Source organism: Dermacentor silvarum, chromosome 2 (assembly GCF_013339745.2).
Source record: "Dermacentor silvarum isolate Dsil-2018 chromosome 2, BIME_Dsil_1.4, whole genome shotgun sequence".
Classification (NCBI taxonomy): domain Eukaryota; kingdom Metazoa; phylum Arthropoda; class Arachnida; order Ixodida; family Ixodidae; genus Dermacentor; species Dermacentor silvarum.
In genome coordinates this window covers 175,457,244-175,478,539 of record NC_051155.1, presented here as the reverse complement: position 1 = coordinate 175,478,539, position 21,296 = coordinate 175,457,244, and the positions used below count along the sequence as shown (strand labels likewise).

Sequence of the window (21,296 nt, the reverse complement as noted above, 5' to 3'; positions counted from 1 at the left end):
AATTGAGGACAGCAACCTCGAATTATCAGTGCAAGTGGGAGCGCTGAAATATTCATGTAAGGTGAATGCGCTATTGAGCGCGAATCCTTCAGTTCGTATTTCTATACGTTTTCGACTCCTCATGACCGCTTGAAATTGAAGGTGCGCCCTCGTATCCTTGACCCACTTTCATTTGGCCGACGAGTTCAACATTATACGTCGTATAGCCTCTCTCGCTGTATGGATTCTGTCAACACGAGGAAGCAAGCGTCGCCTTGGACAACACGAAACTCGGGTGTATATGTGTGCACCTTCCTGACTCTGTTCGTTTCCGCATCCCGCAAAAATAAGCTCTGCTGTCTGAGCTCCTTTTGGCCACGGTTCTCACGACCGGAGTTAATTGTCACGTGTAATGCTGCTCAGGCACCCACTATTCGGTTGCATGGGCGTATACATGCAGGAGTAGTGGATGTGAAACCCCGCCTATAGCTGTATTGGAACGACAGCGCTGTGCTCGGCGCTGCGGCGAGTAGTCGGGGAAGTGACAAATACAGCACTGTCCCCCTTTCCTTTCCAACCTTAGTCACCGCAGCAAGATACTTGCGCAAAAGGGATCATACAACGTGCATTAATCAATCAGTCAGCACTGTCCAACTGGAAGAAAATTCACAGGGTCTCTTATGTTATCCCTAAGACGACTTGAAGGCGAAAGCCCAAGTGCCGATACATTAAAGACGGACACATGACATACGCATACCCCTTAATTCGCTTGGTCTGCTTCGCTTAGGCATCTTTCTAAATTCGCTTACACATCGTCTGAATTCGCTTAGTCATCCCCCTTAATTCGCTTAGTCTACTTCACTTAGTCATCCCCTTAATTCGCTGAGTCATCCCTATTAATTCGTTTACCCACCCTCCTAATTTGCTTACTCATCCTCTTAATTTGCTTATCATCCCCTTAATTCGATTAGTCTAATTCGCTTAGTCATCCTCTTAAATCGCTTCGTCGTCAATCTTAATGCTATTCCCTTAAAGTCGCCTGAGTCAACCCTCTTAATTCGCTTAGTCATCCATCTTTATCATCCATATTGCGTGCTTACTGGGGTATGAGCCATTGGTGATGATAGTTTTTGTACCTTTCGTGTCGTCGACGCGTTTTCGCTCAAGGGCTTTGAAGGTCGACTGAACGATGAGACATATATAAGGATTTCGCCTTAATACGCACAGATACGCCTGCCGCTCACGTCCGTTCGTTTCCGTGACGTCATGGCATAGGCGAACTTATTTCTTCTACGATTTCCAGAATCGGACGGCGACACCGTGGAAGCCATGCTTCAACATTGTTTTCTCGAGCACGGAGGAACAGAGGGCAGGCGCAGTGCTGCTTTCTGGGTGCAGCTTCTTTATTTAATTTATTTATTACATACCTGCTTCGCCGTAGGGGCATTACAGCAGGGCGGTACATAACAAGACTAAATACAAACCGGTAATGTCAGACATAAAGCGCGATAAAAATCATCACTGTTTTCAATACTAACAATATCAGGCGAAAGGGCATTCCATTCACTTATGGGTCGCACACAAAAAAAAAAGAATATCGAAAGACGTCACCCCTAACAAACTCACGCACTTTCAATGCATAGTCACGCCTCTTCGACATATTAGATGATGACTTGATGCACTTTTCTTTGTCAATCCCTGATTTCTTAAGGTACATTCGACTGATCGCTTTCGAGCGCGTTCTCGCGCGGGCGGTTTACATTCGGCTTGTTCATTCCGGACGCCGTGCTCCAGTTCGGAGCGCTCGGAGGATCTCTCACCTTCGAGCGGGGACCGATGTCTGACAAGAACTCGATCACGTGGCTACTCCAATTGCTCTGGGAGCAGCTAGCACGTTCGGCTGGGCCAGGCTTTCTTTGACTCCAATGTCGAGAAGGCTCCGCATCGTTGCGAACCGAGTTGGAGCGCAGTAGGAACCAGAGAGAGAGAGAGAAACAACTTTATTTAAATTAAGACCGTGCTTGGTCAGTAGGAACCAGTCGAATATACCGGACGTTAGGCTGTCATCGAGTGTGTTGTTCCTACGCTTCCTTGGCACATACATGAACGCTGCAGCTAGTGGCAAAAACATAATGCTTTTAGACGAGCTGCAGAACGAGATGTTCCCAAGATAAGGCGTCACTATACACTCTAGGTGACACCACATGTCGCCGGTTTCAATGTCGAGACACTGAAACCGTTTCAATGTAGACTTGAGTACAGTATGAACTCTACTGACGTGAAACACATTTTCCTTCTTTTCACGAAAAACACACCGATACATTTTTCGAGTCAGACCTATCACGCGTCACATGCTGAACAATTCAAAGTCGAAGTTGGTGCGTGCAAGTCACAATATGCTTGCAACAACGAACCGTTTGCTTACTCGAAAAGCGAGTGCCCAATCGCGACTTTCACTACCGCAGCAATGAAATGAATTTGGTCTGTTTCGCAGACGATACGCAAGTATTTCACGCGCAAACGGCAATCGCCTGCCTTCCACAATAATTGTAGTATGACTGCACTCTTCCGCCAGGAACGGCTGTGGATGTGAACGCCTCAGTATGAAGAGAAGGCTTATGTATAATGACTGCAATAGACACAGCCTGCCCCATGCTCCGCCCACCCGGCTGTTTGTATCATCCATCCATCCATCCATCCATCCATCCATCCATCCATCCATCCATCCATCCATCCATCCATCCATCCATCCATCCATCCATCCATCCATCCATCCATCCATCCATCCATCCATCCATCCGTCCGTCCATCCATCCGTCCGTCCATCCATCCATCCATCCATCCATCCATCCATCCATCCGTCCATCCGTCCGTCCGTCCGTCCATCCATCCATCCATCCGTCCATCCGTCCGTCCGTCCGTCCGTCCGTCCGTCCGTCCGTCCGTCCGTCCGTCCGTCCGTCCGTGCACTGGAGCATGCGCACTTCAGACCGGCCGCTTCTCGCCGACGTGGTCCTGTTCACAGCTCGCGGCTGCCATAGAGGCGCTGATTGGTCATGCCCCCAGAATTTCCTTCCCTTGTCTCTGTCCCGCTGCAAGTCGGAACGTGCGGGACTGAACTGTGCGTACTTGGGGTTTCACGATCCATGGCAGCAGGCAGGCACAAAAGAGACGAATCCCCACTGTGAGTTCGCGCGTGTGCGCTGTCAGCGGCGGGGAAATGAACGGTTCTCGTCGCTGTTTCTTTGTGATCGATGCCCAAGCGCGGTTTTCAAAGGCGCGGCGGGAGCTCCGTCTCTCGTCGCGTGGCCCGCGTCGAGGCGAGTGAACCCGAGACGGCGGATCTGAGTTTTCGAGACCCAGTCAAACCCCCTGCAAAGGCGACGACTCCATGCACAAGTTTACCAGGGCACCCGCACGCGTATATAGATGTGTATATAACCTTTCATTGTGCGCTCATGCGCGGTAGCCTCTGGCCGCCGAGCGAGTCGACATTTTGGGTCACGGCTCGAGAAGCCTTGACAAAGTTGCACGAGCTCTCTGGCCGTGTGTATTATCTGGGTATCGGTGATGGTGCTAGATTGAGACGTTCTATAGCCTTGCGTAGCTCCTACCGGCACTGTTGGCTTGGCCTCAGTCGCGTTAAGAACACGAAGTTTTATTTCTCGAGAAGCTGGCATGCAGCTATCTAACCGGTATCTAACCAATATCTATATAGCAGGTCTTTTGTAAAAGCGCTGTTTACCTTTGAAGTTCCAAACGCGTTCCGGAATGGTGAACCATATTCAAATGTAATCCATGTAGGAGGAAGTCATGCTCTCCGTAACGTTTCAAGTTCGCATTGATGCCTGCGGCCGCAACGGGACTAAGGAGATGTCGTTGCAATTCGCTCCTCCCACCACGATGGCTTAGCGGATATATGGTGTTGCGCTGTTAAGCACGAGGTCGCGGGATCGACTACCGGCCATGGCCGGTGCATTTCGATGGGGGCGAAATGCAAAAAAAAAAAAAAAAAAAGTCCGTGTATCGTGCATTGGGGACACGTTAAAGAACCCCAGGTGGTACGAATTAATCTGGAGTCCCCCACTACGACGGCGTGCCTCATAATCAGATCGTGGTTTTGGCCCTTAACACCCCAGAATATTTTTCTTCCCAATTCGCTCCTTTGTCTGCGTGTGTGCGCGCGCATGCGTGCCATGCGCGCCGTGGTTGCTCTACGGCGACGGCATTTTCTTGCTGAGCGCGAGGACAAGGGCTCGATTCCCGAATTCTCGGCGGCCTTGTTTTAAAGGGGACTACAGTGTGTACCGAATTTCGATGTCCACTGAAGAACGACAGCTGATCAAATAGACCCGGAATCCTTCGATATGGCCTCCGCTATGATCGTCTTGTATAGCTTCGAGACGTGAAAGCTAGCCACGCACGGCCTGCATGTCAACTTTATTTTTCTCTAGGTTATAGTTAATCCGAAGCCTATCTATCTATTTAGCTATCTATCGCGGGCGTTTTTGCATTTACACGGGTGTTTTCGTACACGGGCGGCATTTCGTCCCCGTCGAAATTTGGCCGCCACAGCCGGGATCGAACCAGCGAGCTTCGCAGCGCAACACCATATAGCCCCTCGGCTGTCAGTTGACATTAAGGAGCGATGTCACCGGTTTTTTTCTTTCCGAGGCACAAGAGGCCGTTCAGGCACCATATATATCATGGGGAGTATTTTTTCTTCCGCCGCGACGCCGTTGGATGCATTTCGGGTCAAGAGAGCGTGAGCTGTTTTAGTGCGGCAAATATACAAACCCGCGTTTCGACTGGAAAGCGATCGAGAAAACGCTGCCGCTTGCAGTCATGCCCTCTCTGTAATGGTTCGAAGAAACGAAATGGACGAAAGTACCCGGGAGTTCAAGAAAAGAAAGCCAAGAAAATGACTGCGTCGTCTGAAGCACTTATTCAGGATCTGTACCGTGCCACTTCTGTTCGTTGCAGTTTTCGATGACACCAATTATTCATAGATAGCTTTCAACACGTGTCAGTGGTTTCTTCTAATTCTTCTTTTCCGCCTCTATTTATTCTTTCTTCTTCTTTACCCATGAATAGTGCACAAATGAAAACACAAGACAACACAGGCGCATAATCTTTCTTGAGATGTGGTTTTCATTAAAGCACTATTCGTGGATGACGAGCAGCGGTATGTATACGAGTATATTTCCTTACTTTTCATTCCTTTCTTCTATTTTTTTTTTTTTTTTTGCTTTAGTCATTGATCGTGCACATACTCAACGCCGATTGCTGTGGGCCCGAGGTTAGCTTGCGTGGGGGTAAATGTTGTCAACGCGACTTAATAACAAGACAACCAAAAAAAAGAAGAAGAGAGAATGAAATAAACGTGTATTGATGAAACAGCTAGCAAATACCTATCCTTACCAGCCCGAGGTGGGAGGTCTCCCTATAGTCCAGAAAACCGCGTGCTTCTTTCTTTTTATTCTTCCTTTTTGTACACAACACGGCTGAGGAAAAAAAAAAAATGCTGCGATTCCTGGTACATCTAAAAGTGGCGACAATTGAAAAAAGCGCGATTATCCGGGGCTGCATGTCCGCCGCCGGTGCCGATATTTCGTTTGCAAGCAGCTGAGGAAAATATTGAGTAACTTCACAAATAGCCAATCACATGCGAGCTGGAATAGAGGCCGCGTAGAAGTTCTCTACACCAGAAGATGGCACCAAAGTAGAAGGGGTGACAGAGCCGCGTTGACGACCCTGGCTGAGAGCAGCTGTCTGTAACGTCACGTGTAGTATCACAACTGCCGGCCGAGGCTTTTACTTAAGAATGAACCCTTTGAGAAAGTAAATAAGTAAATAAATCGATTACCGGCGGCCAATCAATCAATCAATCGATGACTTTATTTATTCCGAAGTATAATGTGGAAATGATTCATCCTTTGTGAAATTGTTATTCATTGTTCAAAATATGGCAACCAACATATCAAACTTCGCTGGTTCCGATTCCTTTTAGCTCCGACCTCCCACATTGGATAAAGGAAAACCTGCTCTTCGGAAGAATCGCAGTAGTGCTATTCGCAGGGAGGTGGATGTATATATACGTTTGTAACAGTTACTCTGTCCCGTCTGAACGACATGGACAACGACACAGACCATCGTCCACATCGGCACGTGGGGATCGACACTCGTACACGGCTGGCGGGTTAGAGGAGCCTAGCCTCGTTCTCAGGCCATAGGGACGCCGCCATTCCACGTTCCAAACGGAAGACGCCGATAAATCCTCTCCGTCATCAAGCCGTGGCAGCCGTACAAAGGCTTTCCCTCCGCTGTCCAGGGTTCGCGGAAAAGCATCGACGGTGCAATTGTCGTTCGCTCGATCCACTTGGCGTCCTGCCCGGTCGCGCTAGTGTATACGGTCGGAAAGTTCGCTGTTGGCGCTCGTCAGTCCCACATATCCTGCGAAGGCTCGCGCACCATTTGCTCGAGCCTTTCGCTGCTCTCTGTTCGCGGCAGTCAGCGTCAAAGATGCTGACATGAATGCAATCTTGGCACTGGATCGAAGAAGCGGGACATCCGGACTCCGGAACTATTGCATTTCTTCTCGCTCGAAAACTATTATCGGTTTACTCTGCCGTTTTCGCGAATCCACGTCATTCAGGGGCCTATACTCAATAGCCAGGAGTTCATTTCAGACAGCCCCCCCCCCCCCAATACCACGGTGGCATCAATACCATGGTAGCAGTATATAGCGGCCTCGGCAGACCCACTTCTATACATTGTAGCCACGGTCTGCTCTATATAGAGGTGTCTGACTGCCCACGAAATCATCCCCTGCGGTTCGATAAAGCGGCTGCGACGCATGTATATTGCCTATAACGCGCACGTCTGTCCCAGCCCCGAGTGTATGTTCGCCACTGCTCTTATACTGTTACGGGTCTTCTCTAACCGCCCTGCTTCTTATTGCATTAGTCAACTGTCATCCGACTACCATAATAACCGTAGGCCTATCCGTATCCACGGGTCTGGCCTACAGCTATAAAGCTACAGGACTTGTGCGGCCGAATTCACAAAGCTTTTCGTTCGTAAGCAGCAGTTCGCCATTTGCGGGCTGTTTCTCTAATAACGTAAAAAGAACACAAGCAGCGTGTCTAACGGTCGCTGAGCGGATCCGTTGAGGACACGCATCTGCAATTGTCTTTGAGAGCTGGCTCGTGCGCCAGTTACAACCCCGCAGCGTGGCTATATGAAATGTAGGTGTACATTCATCGGAGTGACTATATACATGTTCATGCACCCAGTCTATATATTTAAGTACTTTGTCGCGTACTCCAGGCATTTTGCGTCCTCTTCCAGTAACTTCAAAAATTCGGCAGATACACTTAAGACTGCTTACGTGTGGAAATAGCATTATATAGTCCCTTTGGTGAAACCTTTAGTCAGCCAGATGGCTGCGATGTGACTTGTGCAAGCACGCTCGCACTATAGGCACACCTTCAACCAGAACCGTGGAGCCGCCGTGGCGTCGGCGAGGCGTACTCGTCTCGCACGCCGGAGGCCCGGGATCGATCCCCACCCAGAGCGAAATGTACTGGACTGGACAAAATTTATTTGGGTCCTGCAGGACGTGCTTAGGGCGTAGCGGGCGTCTCCCACGTAGGGACCGACAGGGAATACCTGGCGGCCGCTTCGTGGGCCTGCTGGACGGTCCATTGCTGGTCGGCGAGAAGCGAGCTTCTGAGGGACTTCTCCCACTTGTCCCAGGTAGAGTCGGGATTAGCGTTTCTACACTCCCAGAGCATGTGTGCGAGTGTCGCCGTGTATCCGCACGAGGGGCACATGTCGCTGGGGTACGCGTCAGGATAGAGAACGTGGAGTTTGGCTGGGTTTGGGTATGTGTCTGTTTGTAGTAAGCGTAGGATTAGCGCCTGCGGTCTGTTTAGTTTGGGGTGTGGGGGCGGAAAGATGCGGCGTCCAAGGTAGAAGTGTTTTGTGATTTCATTGTACGTTATGGATGCATCCCAGTTCGTCTCTATCTCGGCGAGGTGGGGTTGCCCTGGGAAGGCGCGGTCAGTAAGCGCACGCGCTGCGTCGTGGGCGATCTCGTTGAGGTTTGGCGGGGCACCATGGCACCCGGCCGAGATGGGCGGGGAACCAGATGACGGTGTGGTGCTTGAGGGTACTCTGATCTGCGCTGCTTAGGATGCGTAACGCCTGGTCCGAAACGACGCCGCGTTCGAAGGCTTTGATGGCCGGTCTGGAGTCGCTGTATATAGATGACATCCCGTTTGCTGTCGAGCATGGCTAGGGCTATGGCTACTTGAGCGAAGTGTACCAAATTTTCTTTTCAAGGCCATTAATTTACTTTGTTTACAGGAACCTCCCTGAGAAATCTGAGTCAATCCGAGCGTTTTTGACGTGGTTTACTCTTTGCGCCGTCGGCCATTTTTTGGTATACCATCGCTCGGTCACGCCGCCGCCGATGCCGCCGCCGGATTTTCGGGTAATGGGGCATATACTGATTTCGCATTAACAAACGTTCAAAGTCTGTTCTCGTGTTTATTCGTTTCCCCAGTTTTGCGTCCTCTCATCGTTGCGCAGCAGTCGAATTTATCGGCGACCAATATCGCGCGCATGTACAGCCCGGCGTCAATATTGCTACACGCGTGTGGTATTTGGTTGTTTGAACGAGGCGCGCGGGCGCCATCACTCGAGAAAAGAAGAGGAAGAAGGAGCTGGGCTCGCGGTGTGAATCTAACCGCTAAGCGCTGCAACCACTGTTGTAAATACAACCTGTAAATAGCTGGTAGTCTTACATGACTCGTCATTACGGGACGCGTGTTCTCATAAAAAGCTAGATACTTCCGCAGCCTGGGCACGCCGCCTTGTATTTCGGATTTTGAGTCTGTACTATACATATCATAGCAATGCGAATAGCATAGTGTTGTACAGTTTTGCCGGCTGCGGTCTCAAACTGCTCGGAAATTCAACGTTTTCGCAGATCCCGCGGTCCCTAAACCTTTGACACTATCTGTCACTGCGTGTAAACGCTTGTTTCTTTAAGGGACACTAAAGAGAAACGCTAAACCATTTTAGACTGATAAAGTATTCTTTTAAGACTCTGTTTTCGTTAACCCGCAGCGGTATAGCCCAGTGGCTATGGGGTTGCGCTGCTGAGCTCGAGGCCATGGTTTCGATCCCGGCCGCGGCGTCCGCATTTCGATGGGGGCGAAATACAAGAAACGACAGTGTGCTTATTTTTAGGTACACGCTAAAGAACCCTACGCAAACAAAATTAACCCGGACCCCCCCCCCCCCCCCCCCCCCCTTGCTACGGGGTGTCTTATAATCAAATCGTCGTGGTTTTGCATGGCTCGTAAAACCCCACAATGCATGTGATTACTTGCGTTAATATTGCGGTAATTGGTTGATTATTGAAATAAGAAATGAAGACCTTTCAAAGAGTTTTTTTTTTTATTTCTCGCCAGCACCCTAACGTCATTGGTGACGTCACTGATTTCAAAGCATTTTCTCGTATTTGTGTCGTTGTGGCTTAGTATATAGAACATCAGGAAACTTGCAATGTTCATCTCTTTGCCCCTTGCCTCTTTTAGCTATAGAGTACCACGTAAGTTCGTCTTAACCGATGAAAGCTTAACTATCCACGAGCAGACGCCGTCGAGAACCATGACGTCACGGCGAGATAGTGCGGGAACTTCAAGGCGGCGTCGCCACTAGTCTTTCGAGCCTTCTCTGATTGAAAGAGTGACATTATTTGTGTTTTAGAAGAGTAATTTACTGTCTTCAATGTCTCTTCAACAGCGACCACGTGACAGTGGCATATATCGCATTCCTTTGGAAGTCGCTGGCGGCATGCAGCTCCGGCGTCCGCGCTTGGCTGCCTTCTCCTCACTTGACAGGCCGTGAACTGCATGCGGCGGTGGTGACAGTCTCCGTCGTGACTCATGCGACTATTAGCGGCGCGCGGCGCTGCGACAAGAGATGCAAATTCGCCCCCAAGGTCGCAAGCTAGCTGCATAGCCGAAGAACGCGTGCGCTCAGCATTTTCTCAAGTATATATAATCCGAGCGTACATGTGTCACACACCACGAATACCACGCGCGGAAATGTAGAACAAATATCACGGATGTCATGCGCGCCGCCCGGCAAGACTTTTTACTTTTATGTAATGCATATCGCGTTATTGTCGTTTATTAAATGCCAGGTGTCCGGGAAAATAGGCCACCGAAGGCAAGACTATCTGACATGCAAAATAAACCCTAGCGATTAAGAACTGAGGAAGAAAAGAAAGAAACGGGAACAAAACGAACAATTAGCTGAATAGTATACGCTTTCTGTTGTTGCCGGTACTGAAACCATGGCTTTCACGAGACATCCTTTGCAAGAATTAGTTTTAATCTATAGGTTGGTCTGCATACATCTAGTATAGACTACCTAGTTGCTATATGTCATATATTTGAGCGAGAATATGAAAGAGAACCGAAAGAGACAAAACGTCTGTTAAACATGAATAATTAGGAGCTCGATACTTTAGTCAACATATATGGTGCTGCCAACGTACAATGAGGCCGAGGAAATCGTGAGGGAAATGAACGCTTCTTTATTAATCAAACTGTGAAATTATTTATAGATAGCTTTATTTTGCGATACATTTTGTATTCGTTCATATTCACGCGTTTTATAAAGCGCGCAAGACCACCCAAGTGTCTAAAAAAAAGTAATGAAAATGTATTTACTGTTACGTGTGCAACCTTATAGCAATGCTTTCTGGTTCTTATTGCTTTGACATTTGTTACTGCAGCATATTTTCCTTTGCATATTGAAGTTCTCTAGCAGAACAAGTTGTTAATTTCTTGTAGCTGCGCCATTGTGTGTATGGTATTGCTGATTTACAGCGCTCAGCGATTCAAACGCGACAATTGGTCCGTATGGCGGCCGGCGCTTCTTGCGCCACCGGTGGGCACCGGCGGAGACACCGAAAGGGTGCATTGTGGTATGTTAGTGAGGACCTTTGTGACAAGTTTATTTCCATCGATCAATTTTTGGTGCCAAGTTCAGAATGTTTCTTTCGCAGAAAGTCTAGGACGCTGTAGTCGACGAAAACTGTGACGACGTAAGTCCAGACTAAATACTATATTAACTTTACAGAGAAGCATCTATAGACCTTTTATTGCCACGCGTGCTTCGTTTTACTTTTCTGTCGGTGACTTCCTTGGCATCATTAATAACGTTCACTTTATCACACTCGCGCAAGATGCACTCGCTGTATAGAACACTTCGCTAAACGATGTCGCCAATTATACGGTATATATGGCGACAGGTCGGTCAACTCGGATTGTACGCGCGACGCGACTAGCGTAATAAATGTTTCGAACCTGCGCGAGCACCACCGAATGCTGTGAAATGTACGATGGGACTGTCTTAATTTGAGCTGTATAAATTTTCGTTATATATCCGGTCACGGAAGGAATCTGACTCTGTACTGCAAGTTTGGATGTTCGAATTCTGTTTCCGAGTTATGATTATCACTTATGTTTGTGCGCTAGTTTGGATGTCGCTTATATTTTTTATGAGAGTCATTTATAATTCTCCAAATTTGATGTGGTGACTTCATGCCGAATAACTAAGCCATCCTTTTGGTGTTGTTGCCTCTGTAGATTGCTACTTGTGCGCTCGTGGATTGTGGTATAGTGTGTGCAGTGTTTGCTGCTATTTTCTTGCGTAATCTCTTGTTTGCTTTCCCGATAAATGATTAGGACATTTAGGATAACCGGCTCTAATAGGCCTATACCTTGCCATTTTTCTTCACTTGGTAAAAAAAAAATTTTCCGGCCTCTATAATGTTTTCGATCCAATAGCAAAAATAACACTGTTCTATAATAACAACAAAGATGCCACACGCACTGTCCGCTAAAAGTTCGCCCATATGACACGCACAAGTGAAATTATCACGCCGGTAATGAACGTGAAAATGTAGCATCTATACTGAAAGGCGCGCAGCGTACAGCGGCGGTGAATATCTCGAAATGTTTAATTACTCCCTCCGCACCGGAGCGTCGCAATTTAGGCACGTGTTGTTTGCCACGGACCATGTAGATTTGCATAGATATGCATGCGCACTTACTGGCAGCGAATAAGTCCAGCGGAAATCCGCCACTGCGGGCCAGAGAGTAGCACGGTCGAAGTTCCAAACAAAACCCATGATACGGGTGTCTTTTGAAAGAAAGCTTCGTATATATAGTTGAGGGAAAATACGGGATGCTTCAAAGGACAATTAAGTGTGATCTTTAAGAGAGTTTAATGAAACGTCAAAGAAAGTCGTGGTCCCTGTTCTTCAAGCACTATATGCTTGATTTCTGAGGAAGCCGTGTGGTTTCCTTCGTAGCGTCGCGATATATGTATGCATTCGTATGAATGACAATATTTGCACGTAGCAACGCTTCGCTTCCTTCGGTTAAATTTTCGCGTTTTTTTTCTTCTGATTCCCTTACGAGGCGTCCTCCAAACTTTGTACCAACATATTTGTTTATTTCTACACGTGCATTAAACGTGGAGACGACGGCCGGCGCATGCAACAATCTCAACTGCGTTGCAGACACAGGGTCGATTAAGGCTCCGTCTTACCCGAGCCGCACTAAAGAGTGGAAATGCGGGCGTCGAAGTGCAATGATTGGTCCGTTTTGCACACAAAAGGGTAATTTTCTGCTACCAAGGGGCTGGAACCAACTATGGTAAATTCGCAGCACCTTTAACGGGCCCCACATTTTGGCAAAAAACATTGAGACGTGCTTCTCGCCATTATTACTTTATAAGGAAATGAACAACTTTATAAACCATGACAGCCGGCAGTAATTCATCGTTGTAAAATATGAATTGCGAATGAATGTCGGTGTAAATGACACACAGAAACAATGGACAAGTGTATATACGCGCAATTATATGCTCAGTCATGCAAGTTTAAAACTTAATTGCATGGAAGCGCGTTGTTAAAGAATAAACATAGAAAGTACACTTAATTGAGCTTGTTGCACTTGCGAAATGGCCGACCCTGAAGCAAATTAATAGAAAAACAATTTGACTTTTGTGTCAACGCTGAGTGAGAGCACTGAGGCTTTATTAACTATTATTACATTTCTACGGGTCTAATAAAAATCAAGTAGGCTTGCCTCAATAGTATACTTATAACATCGTTCCAGACAAAGCTCAGACGACAAAAGACCAATACAATATACGTACGAAGATACGTACGCCTCTGCGCCAAGCGGTGCGCCCGCGTGGTCGGGGTGGGTCGGGGTGTCGACACCGACGCCGAATTTTCGGCGGAACAGTGTCTTTAACGCCAGCGCGTTAGAAAAAGTGGAACCAGATGTTAAACGGAACACACTGGTAAGCTCTCTCTTTAGCAGTATTTGTCGTGGAAAAGAAAACAAAGCCCAATAATAATGGTTCGTATTCACAACCTACGCGTATCCTACGTTAGCGCCGTCCACGTTTTGCTGTATCGTCTGGGCGGTCGTTGCGCTATTCGCGTCTGTCGCTATCGTGTCGAGTGCTTGGCGCAAGAATGGTGCAGCATTGACGACATTCTCTTACGTAAGAAACGTTTCGAGAATACTGGCCATGGTCTTAGAAAAAGAAAGCAACTCTCGAAAAAAAAAAGAAAATAAAGGAAATCGAAACTCCAAACGCTTTTCTTTTATAACTGCAGCGCAGACAGTAGGCAGCGATGGAAAAAGAGCCATTTTCCTTTTATCTTTGCGTCTATGCACTCTCGAACACGTGATGCCGACTCGCAAGCAGCGGGGTGCCTTCGTCCTATGCATCGACAACATAGAGGTATACCGAGGTCACGCGCAGCTTGCACTTGTTGATCGCGAACGTCACTTTGCACGCGCGCGCGGTGCTTTCAAAAGGCTGTTTACAGGATGTTCGCTGAATCTGATACGTTTTTTTTTTTTTTCCCTCCGAAGCAAGTTGCGTATGGTATAGAAACCTGGCGCGGGAAGGGATAGGTCGAAAGAAACGTGCGTCATGTAATTACCTTATGCTATATATAGACAGAAGGGTATCGGGGATTTTTGTAGATCACTCCGTCTTTTGTTTGCTCAGTGAAGAAAGAGTAGCTAACGCCATCGAAAGGCACCACCGTTTCCATTAAAAAAAAAAAAAATGTGTAGGCGTCCGCGGTAGGGGAGAAGTGCTGTTTAGATTTCACGAATGCTAGAACTTTCTTTTTTCTTTTTTTGTCTCGTTCGTATTCCGTTCTGTTTTTTAATGGCATCTAGTTTGGGCGAAGTGAGGAAGCTATCGAACGGGTACGGATTCGCAAAACTTCTTGTAGGTAAGTGCGATTTGTAATTGCCTTTATCGCTACCCCAACGCACGGTGTTTGCGCTGGCCAATAACGCGGTGTACGAGACATTTCCTTTTTTTTTTTTTTACTTAAGGTAAATGACATACCCACATTTTCCTGGAACACTCGAAAAGTTGAAATAATGGTCGTCAAATTACGGGGATCTTTAAAGCGGTGTAAACGGGTCGCTGGCAAAGGAGCGAAAGCACCAGGGGCCGTATGCACAAAGCTAATTTTCTCGTTCGCGAGAGATGTTCGCCAATGGCCGGCCAGCTTGGCGAAATAACGTCCGATATCACGATTGTCTGGTATACATGCCCTTGCGGACGCATTTGGCGAAAGAAAATTTTAGTTAAATACAGATCCAGGAGTTTATTCTACAGCCGTCGAGCTTGTCGCTGGATGCGCGTATAGTTTCCTCCAAGAAATTGACAGAGAAAGTTTTGGCTCTTGTGTCTTCACTGTGATATAATTTACACCCTTAAAAGTTATTAAGGGTATAAATCAGTTTATGACTCACAGCCTTACACCCTTTTTGAGTGTAAGGGTGTGAGTTTTAGATTGATTCACTTTTAACGGTGTAAATTGTCTTACAGTGTACGGGACCTGCAGCCACGGCGGTTCAGCCTGCACTAAGAACGACTGGAAGTACGTGGATTCGCCTATAAGCTTTGTCCTTCGGCATTCAAACGACTTTGTGACCTTGCGAAGTCACTTTAAACAAAGTATTGCGTTATAAGTGTAACAGTTCGCAATGGTTACGCATGTGCGCAGAGACTAATTTCGTTGCTGTGTTAAAAAAGAAGAAATACGATTGCTTGGATATTTATAAAAAAATAATAATGCGTGACAAATAACGCCACGAGAGCGCTTGTCGTCAAGCACGAATGTCAGATAAATCCATGTACTAACCATCATATACCCATGGTAGCCTAATTATTTCAGTGCCAGATTTCCCTCTAGTAAATTTTGTAGAAAACTCTGTGATTACGCGCCACTGAAGATCAGTGGCAGAAAGCTCCTCCTCCTTATCATAATTACCATCCATTATCTATATCATTGTCGGTGATATACTGGAATTAAGAAGGGTTGAAACGAGTATGTTTTGATACTGCTTTAGCACGGTTAACACTGCCCACTATAAGAGGATGCGTTAGGTCGGTCCCACCTCCGACGCCACCTATTCAAATACGTGTAAAGCGCAGAAATACTCTTCTGAGATAACCCCTAGACCAATTTTATAGTCAATTATAGTCACTGTAAGGCGGAATTTCTATTTAGGGCCTGATTTTTAAAATAAGAATTGCCAAAGTTTGGTAAGCTTAAAAAACAAAGACAAATAGAAGCATGACGTTTAGATTCATAGCTCTGCAACAAAACAAATATCGCTGTTTGGTCAAGTGCATCCGTTAGAGCATCTAAAGCGGAGAAATCTGCTATAATTTACAGCTTGCGTGGGTACGTTACAACGTTTGCAAGAGTGTTGCAAAATTTATATTCACAGTGTATAGTAATATACTTCACAGGGATGTATAATATATCAATTCTGTCCGCTTTGAATGTATTTATTAAATACAGTTTTTAGAAGTGTGATATTTTATGTCACTGCTCAGCTACAAAGCTGTAAACTTGATGGTATCGTTTTTCTAAACGTTGCAATTTTCAGCAATTTTCAATAAAGATTGACTTCCGAAATAAAGGAAAACCACTTACAATAGTCACTAGATTTTAACTTTATTTTTCTTTTAAATGCAACAAACTTCATCAAATTCGGTGCAGAAAACAAGTTTTCCCGTCCGTCCCTTCATAGTCCGTGTCCTAACTTTGTATGTTGCCTCCAACCTGGTCGTGGTTGCGCGATATAAGCTGCTGTTTCCGCTCTGAGTGGATGCACTCATGTCATTCAAAATGTGTAGCCTGTCCAAGCATATAATAAACCAAGTATTCAGTGCTTTCGCGTTGAATGTGAGCATTCGGCTTTACTGAAATGGATTTTTGACATTTCTGCTGGAACTTATTGGCTCTGCGCGCCTCGGTAAAGCGCGAATGAGCCGAGTAAAATTCCTCGCGTCGCTCGCCACGTAAGAGATTCCCACAAAAGCGACGCACATGCTTAGGCGAGCTTAGAAAAAAACACACGTACGTACAAAGTTAAGACAGCAAAGGGCACGGCGAATTCGCCTGCGTAATTTGGGCGTTTGCGTGTCATCGTTTTTGGTTCTCGATCTGTGCGCTCAATTGCTCAGTGCGAACAAACGCCACGACGAATATTCGCGGCGCATTATTCTTGATTAGAAAGCGGAAACAATTCATTCAAGAACTGATTCTTCACTTAATTGGTTTCCGTTTATGTGATTACCAACTAATGCCATAAAAATTGGATATGAGTGAATAATCGCCGCATTAGGTGAACTATATATATATATATATATATATATATATATATATATATATATATATAGGAAAATCAGAAGCACAACCTCGCGGTTATCTTAGGTTTATATTAACCCAACAGTTTCGGTCGGTGGACCGACCGAAACTGTTGGGTTAATAATAAACCTAAGATAACCGCGAGGTTGTGCTTCTGATTTTCCTAAATACGCTGGGCCCATTGAAAAATCCAGTTACTATATATATATATATATATATATATATATATATATATATATATATATATATATATATATATACAGAAAAATATCGCTAGCGAATTGACGCCTGCAAAATAACGAGTTCGACGTTTTTGATTGGGTATCGAGCGCGTAAAAGCTTCAGTCAGGAGCATGGATGAGAAATAGACTCAGGTGGAAAGAGGGGTAGGCGGGGAAGAACGGGAAGCCGATGATAGCGAGTCCTATAGATGTACTTATACTTGAGAGGTAAAAGAGTAGCTTTTATCTTCCTCTCTTGTTATTTATTGAAGCGAAGCTTGTATTGCCTCACAAGTGTCGGTGCCGTTGTAGGTGGGACCGCAAAAAACTCTCACTTTCAAGCCGCGCGAAAATAAAAATTGCTCGTCGGGCTGCGGTTGCAAGACCACCACGCTAACCGATTCAGCCACTGTCAGTTCATCATACGCTCCTTCCTGCCCTCTGTGCAATGCGCCGAAAGCAAACCTCACCCACATACTCCTGGCCTCTCCGGCTTTTCCTCCCCCCGGCGGGCCGACACCACTCCGAACCTGGGAGGACTGGGAGACCTCACTGCGCTCCACGGACCCTGCAAGGCCGCCAGCCGGGCTGCCATCGTCATGGACATGATGAACGTTTGAGTGCGGTAGGGTCGTGCGGGGGGACCCAGGGGACCTGGGAGGTCCCAAATGCCCTGTCAGAATAAAGTTTTTTCCTCGTCATCCTCCCTTAAAAGCGGGGTTTTATATGCTCGTGCCACTGCTCGTGCCACTGCTCCCGCGTTCGTCGTCGTCGTCGTCGTCGTCGGCTTCCACAGCTGGCTACGTTGCCGCTAATCATTCCAGCGTAGAATTTCACTTCACTTCTGTCGTAATGGAGAAGCCGCGTTCACGGGGGCATGCGCCATTGCTTAAGTGGGTATGAGCCATTCAATGTCTTATGTAACGAACAGATTTAATTTTGAAGAAATTTCATGGAAATCCATCCAGAATGAACGCGCTCGGGAAAGGCCTCGTCGTCGACGTGCCGATTCTAGCGTGAGGGCTTCCGAAGCCCAGGCGAAGCGTCATCGAAGAGCCGCGGACCCCGAGTTGAGGGAGCGCGGTGTTGAGGCCAAACGTCAGCGTCGTCTAGCCCTCCAGGAACTCGACAAAGGTGTTGCACGCATCGGCAAGCTAGCGCCAACTTCCCTGGTGCGACGGCCAGGTTTCAATGCGAGTTTCTCAACCGGCACTTCGGAGCCAGCTGCAGTGCGTGTGACCGATTGTAGCTCGAGCACAACGTGGTAGTCGTCAGTGAAATTCGTTCGGAGAAACACAGAAGAAACACACGACAAGCTTCGCTTACTCCCATTTCTTCGACAGGGGAAGGGCTACTCATTTTTATTAATAATTCGTCTGATGACATCACATGCAGGACGTCTACGTCCGAATTGCCGGGTATTTCCTGCGTAACCATCATTTCGCGCACCCTTACGTGCAGTCTGACGTACCGTGTAGCAGAGAACGTGTAATAAAGCTGTACACATATTATTCTCGAATGAAGAATCTCTTCATGCTTAACATCATGCACCTTCCATGTAGGGTGTAGGCAAACATTTTATTTGTTTTCTGTTTATTGCTTGTAGCCTCGATTTCGAACATGTTGAACGTAATAGAAAAGGAAGTCACTAAAAGCCTACAATTTATGTCGCCAGTAGTCTTGTGAAATGGCGCGCTACAGATAGTTCTACCACGTGTACGCACAAATATTTCGCGTGTAACATTGGCACTGAACGATCTAGATGACACGGTGATTAGATATACACCGTTACTAGATATACATCGTACGCCTTCTCCTGTGGCTTTGGCACGTATCAGCAGTTTTCGCAAGTGCTGCGAAAACTGCTTGGTAGACTCAGCTGTCGCTATCTATCAGAACAGTAGGTTCGGGGTCGGTGCTCTCAAAGGACGTACGCATTGGAAGCAATCAATGCACTGATTCAGCTCCTATACTGTCTACGAGCCTGCATGATAGATTGGGACAAAACTGTGTGTGTTATACCAGTGGACTGTGCGTGCGATTTAAGTTCTTTAAGCTTCTTTCCGTTGTTTTTCTGTTCATATTCTGGCACATTTACTTTGTGGATGGTAGCCAATCGGAACCATCTCCGAGTAACCTCCGCGCCTTCTCTTTACCCCGTCTATCTCTCTCCGTATATACTGGAATTATAACATAAGGAAATCCTGCAAGCGCTCCCCATCGTCCATGCCTTGCCGGATATGCAGGTTCTCGTATTGAATGTATAAGCAGAATTATGAAATCAGCTTTATAACGCGCGCTTTATCAAATCAACCCTCGCATCTTCGCGACCGAAAGCAACCCAACCGCTGCAACCGAAGGCACACGATTTCATCGGTCCTTTGAAGCAGAAAGGTAATTTTTGTGTTCTTTCTCAAAATGGGATGACCTCGCGCGCCATGTCTAGTCAAGGGTCAAGTGTCTGGTGTACCTATACACACAGCAGAAATCTGATTCTGCAGAGTTGCCGTTCTTCGAGGACCTGTATATGCTCGGATTATTCTTCGTGCAGAGGCCTCGGCGGCCATTAACGCTGAAATTTGTGAATCAGCATTTCAGCTACTGAGGGACGGCGTGTACTTTTAATTGCTCTTCGTGCGCATCAAAGGACAGGAGGTGTTTGGTATTAGTCGTGTTCGAGCCCCGCAGTGCGCTCATATATCACAGCGTTTGTTCTAGCATGCTATAGACTTCAACATTACACTTCCTACAAGAAGCACGTGCCTTTATTCGCGACCGCGTCTGCGCAAAGGTCAATGCTTTCGTGCGGCATTCTCTTTTTCAAGCGCAGCTAACACACTCAAGACCCGAGGTTGTTCCCTTCTCATGAGACCTTGCGCCGGCGTACGCTTCACACGGCGTTGTCAGCCGTCTTTCTCGCGTCACGACTACACTCCGTGCATATGGCATATGCACGTACCAGCACGCGGCGGCGTCAACGTCCTCCCTCTGTCGTCTAGCGTCAGTCAAGAACAAATGGCTCCACGCTGCTTGCAAATTTTGCGGCCGGCCGCGTAGTACAGCCTTCGTCATCAGCGGTCGGCTACTTAGTGACGTGTCTAGCGTAGCATTTCGTGTCGCTTATTTTTCTGTGTTCCCGCTTGGTTCTCCCGTGCACTGTACTCTCCCTCTCTCCTCTGTCTCTTTAATGCTTTGTGTTCTGCAACCCCCCCCCCCCCCCTCCCTCAACTCGCACGGCTGCCGCCTGCTTCACTCGAACGACGACGCGGCGCTGTTGTGTTTACCGAAGCACTGGCGCTCCCGGCGTGAATGCAGCGCGCCTGTATACGCGCGGGGTCGTTTTACGAGCAGGCGCGCCTGTGCACTGGACGAATAGACTGCTGCCTCTGCACAGTGCCAAGGGGCTTCCCTTCCGAACGTGAGTAAATGTGCATGCATTTAGGTGCTTTATAGTGCAGAGATATGTAGTGCGTATACAGAGTGCTGCTTCGCATTAACGAGATTATTCTGATTTGTATGTATATATATGTGCTGGCGGAGGCGAGATGTCTTGCATTAACTGTCATCCTATTACGATGCGTCCTGCAGGAGACCCGTACTCGACCCTGCTTAGCGCTGTATGGGTGTGGCGGATCCTTTAACAGCTACGCACATTGGAGGCGGTATATAACAACGCGACTGAACGGAGGCGATAATGCTCTGGTTTTACTGCTCTTTAACGGCAAGGCGCGAAGATTGCGGATAGAAGAAACGTTAGTTAATGATTTTGTTTGTTAGTTTGTTTCGAGAACGCAAAGTTGGGGCGAATGGTTGCATCACGCTGCGGCTGCGTCGTTATGTCGAGTTTATATGCTGATGTTATATATAAATAAAGCTGCTGGCATTCGAGCGACTTCGTAACGATGAATAGGGACTGTAAAATATTTACGGCGAACGCCGGCGGTCTTATAGGCTAAAGAGGGCATTCATTGTGAAAGCAGGAAGGCGTATACGACAACGTTTTTCGGAAAGCTTTCGTCTAGTGCAGACGACTTTCGACTTTCGGAACAGTGCCCAAGCAATCAATATACTTCACGCCGCAGCTCATCGTGAACTTTGAAGCGCCGTTTTCACGGACTGCATTGAATGTAGCGTCACCGATCTTTTAGTCCTTCAGTGTCTCGTTTGTTGAATTTCCTTTTGCATATAGTTGAATGAGAGTCCTAGCTGCATTTTTTGCTGTATTAACTTTTACCGTTCGGTGCGATTGGTTCTGATCGTCTCCAAATTTGTTTTGTGAGAACTATCTTAGCTGAAAC

General features: G+C 47.1%; 1 protein-coding gene across 6 annotated transcripts in view; it reads left to right on the top strand.

The window, feature by feature from the left end:
• LOC119442180 (uncharacterized) overlaps nucleotides 1–21,296 on the top strand; it is an 88,521-nt gene that overhangs the window by 22,765 nt on the left and 44,460 nt on the right. Inside the window, exon 1 of one of the 6 annotated variants that reach the window (XM_049661941.1) lies at nucleotides 20,334–20,416. The exons of the other annotated variants lie outside the window; for them this stretch is intronic. The gene's annotated coding sequence lies outside the window, so the exon portion shown is untranslated. Of the gene's footprint in view, nucleotides 1–20,333; nucleotides 20,417–21,296 lie in introns of those variants that run through there. 6 annotated transcript variants of the gene reach the window in all.